Genomic DNA, 3,748 nt, shown 5'->3' with positions numbered 1-3,748 from the left:
AATAATAAGCCTAATATAGACGAAGTACCTGGGTGATGTCAAGGAAAATTTGCAAATTGTAGAAATTTTACCTCTCAGTTGGGATTTATTGATCACAGATAAGGATATGCATGGCTGGTGGCAGGATATATATGGTTAATTTTTGTACCTTCTCAATTTTTTTTTATCAACCTAAACTTTCCCTGAAAATAGTCTTCTTAAAAGAAAGTTGTTGGAAGAGAAGGAAACAGGTTGGAAACCAAGATGTAGCTAAGGAAGAGTATTTTAGGAGGATAAAATGGGTATTTCTATCCTGAATTTCACTGTACTTTATGAAATGTGAATTTCTATACCAAAGTCACTAATCTTATATATGATGTCTCCTTTTTGCTATTTAAGAGTACAGCCCTTATTTTAGGTGTTTCTGTTAGAAGTCTCTGATTTTAACATAATTATATTGGAAACGATATAATCTGTATCCAAAGGTAAGCTAAATAAAGGATTATTTAATTTAAAAGAAAACTGATAGCTTTGTGAACTCTCATCATGGCATACCGTGGCCAAGGCCAGAAAGTGCAGAAAGTGATGGTGCAGTCCATCAACCTCATCCTCAGATACTTGCAAAATAGATCTCGGATTCGGGTGTGGCTTTAGGAGCAAGTGAATATGAGGAGAGAGGGCTGCATCTGTTAGGGCGCGGATCGAGATCTCCCTATAACGACAAAGAGACTCCAGAGACTGCAAACAGCAAGCAGGGTTTATTGAAGACTGGCTAGCCAGGGTCCAGCCGCCTACGCGGACACACAGGTCCAGCAGGTTGGGCAAAAAACCCCGAGCTTCTTCAAAGGAGATCTTATATAGGCCTTCCCCGGCCGTTACAGCAGAGCCCGCGCATTTCGTAGCCAATAGAGTTGTAATATTACAAACTTTCTTAACCAATCCATTTAAAAGGACATCACTCCTTAGCCTATGGTTTTAGAGATCAGTATTCGCGCCAATATTCAGGAATGTCCTGGTTCTGGGGGCAGTCCTGGGTCTTGTGATATGGGTTGTGTGATATGGGTCTGGTTATCTGGTCTGACCACCACCCTTCTTGCGACCCAGGGTGCCTGTATCCAAATTCCTTGCTCAGGGACAGATAGACAAGTTATTCTATAATGAGGGCTCCTGTGAAAAGAGTCTTAAGAAAGCTAAATAGATTCCTGTGGTCTGTCCTGGGCCAGTTCCTCACACATCACTGGCTTTGATGAGTATGTAAAGCTTGTGTTAGATGATGCAGAAGAGATTCACTCAAAAACAAAGTCAAGAAAACAACCAGGTCGGATCATGCTAAAAGGAGATAATATAACTCTGCTCCATGTGTCTCCAACTAGAAACCATGGCTGAAGGGAGAAATCGTTGAGAAGGTGCTACAGTTTGATTTTTAGGTGTTTCTTTGGGGAAGGTAATTATAAAACATTTGTTCTTGTTGTTTGGATCACTGTTATATTAATATCCAATAACAATAAGTGCTGGGAGAATGTTTCTATTCAATAAATAAATAAATAAAAGAAAAGTGATAGATCCTAAATATCATGCTGAATGGTAACTGCTGGTTAAATTAGTCATGTGTGAAGTTATTCCAGAATTTCCCCAAATTCACAATTGAAAAAACCTTTTAAAGGTACAAGAATTTGACATCAGGATGATAGTTTTGGGTAAAGAAATTTTTTGCAGCTTTGCAAAAGATATAATTCAATCCAAGAAGCTATTGGGAAAAAAAATGCAACTAGGACTAGCTCTAACAGTTGTATCAAGCTGGTTATCATTGAATTACCAAAACCTTTTTGCTAACTGTTTTCTAGAAAAGAAGACAAACTGAGACTTTTTCACTGGAGTCAGTTTCCTTACTCTTGAAATTGTTAAGTAAGCAAGAAAGGTTTCAGTAAACATAGCAAGCTTTCATCCACCTGAGTATTCTAATGCTGATTAATCACAACAGCTGTATTACTCCTTCCTCTGAACTTATCTAGTACTTAATGTCTATAACACTCATTTGATATTTAATTCACACTCTACCGGCAGTATTTTTTTATTGAATCACCGTGAGATACAGTCACAAAGCTTTCGTGATTGAGTTTTAGTAATGCAAAGATCAAACACCCATCCATCCACCAGTGTACATTTTCCAACACCAATGTCCCCAGTATCCCACCCACACCCACACCCCACCCCAACCCCTGCTTCTATGGCAGACAATCTCCTTCTTATTCTCTCTCTCTCTCCCTCTCTCTCTCTCTCTCTCTCTCTCTCTCTCTCTCTCTCTCTCTCTCTCTCTCTCTCTCTCTCTCTCTCTCTCTCTCTCTTTCTCTTGATTTTTGGGCATTATGGTTTGCAATACAGTCCTTTATCTATCTTAAGCACACACCTCCCATCCCGGGCGATCCCTCCAGCCCATTACTGACTTAGTGATCCCTTCTCAATCCCAGCTGTGTTCTCCCCCAACTCATAAAGCAGGCTTCCAACCATGACGCAATCTTCCTGGCCCTTGTCTCTTCTGTCCTTGTGTATTAGTCTCATATTGTTATTTTATTTCCACAAATGAGTGTAGTCATTCTATATCTGTCCCTCTCTTTCTGACTCATTTCACTTAGCATGGTACTCTCTATGTCCATCCACTTATAATCAAATTTCATGACTACGTCTTTCCTAACAGCTGCATCATAATCCATTGTGTAGATATACCTAGGTTTTTTTTAGCCAGTCATGTGTTCTCGGGCGCGTGGGTTGTTTCCATATTCTGGCAATTATGAACAGTGCTGCAATGAACATACAGGTGCAGGTGTCATTTCTACTGTGCTTTTTTGGTACCCCCTGGATATATTCCCAGAAGTGGTATTACCTGGTCATATGGAAGCTCAATTTCTAGCTTTTTGAGAAATTCCCTATTGCTTTCCAGAAAGGCTGGACCAGTCGGTATTCACACCAACAATGAGAGCCCTTTTCTCCCGACATATGTGCCAGCACTGGTTGTTCTTGTTCTTTTTGATGTGTGCCAATCTCCCTGGTGTAAAATGATATCTCATTGTTTTGATTTGCAGCTCCCTGATGATTAGGGATGTAAAGCATTTTTCTCATGTGCCTTTTGGCCATTTGTATTTCTTTTATTTGGGGGAGGGAGTTTCTGTTCATTTCTTCTTGCCATTTTTTGATGGGGTTGGAGGGTTTTTTCTTGTACAGTTCTAATATTTTATATATGCCGTATATTAGTCCCTTATCTGATAGGTATTGGGTAAATATTTTTTACCATTCAGTGGCCTTTCTCTGTATTTTGGTCACTGTTTCTTTTGAGGTGCTGAAGCTTCTTAGTTTAATGTAGTCCCATTTGTTTATGCTTGTTTTCACTTGCGTGGGCAGTGGTGTTTCATCCTTAAAGATGTCTTTAGCTTCAATGTCATGGAGGGGTCTGCCTACATTTTCCTCCATGTACCTGATGGATTAAGGTCTGATATTGAGGTCTTTAATCCACTTTGATCTGACTTTTGTGCCTGGCATTAGACAGAGGTCAGAGGTTTGTTTGTTTGTTTTGGTTTGTTTGTTTGTTTGCAAACAGGTGTCTAGTTTTCCCAGAACCACTTGTTGAAGGGTGGAAGTATTTTAAAACACATTATTTTTTTGGCCTAAGTTCTAAGCTATTTGAGGACAATATATATTATTGAGGACCTACATGTTATCTTCCAACGCCTCTGGCAGTTTTCAGAGCACTTGGCAGCAACTCCACCCACATTAG

At 39.6% G+C, this 3,748-nt stretch overlaps 1 pseudogene; it reads left to right on the top strand.

Moving 5' to 3' along the window:
- Window positions 1-525: 525 nt before the first annotated feature.
- Window positions 526-1,365, top strand: LOC101548348 (small nuclear ribonucleoprotein E-like; annotated as a pseudogene).
- The last annotated feature ends 2,383 nt before the right edge of the window (window positions 1,366-3,748 follow it).

The sequence above is a fragment of the Sorex araneus genome, chromosome 7 (assembly GCF_027595985.1).
Source record: "Sorex araneus isolate mSorAra2 chromosome 7, mSorAra2.pri, whole genome shotgun sequence".
Classification (NCBI taxonomy): domain Eukaryota; kingdom Metazoa; phylum Chordata; class Mammalia; order Eulipotyphla; family Soricidae; genus Sorex; species Sorex araneus.
This window is presented reverse-complemented; position numbering and strand designations above follow the sequence as displayed.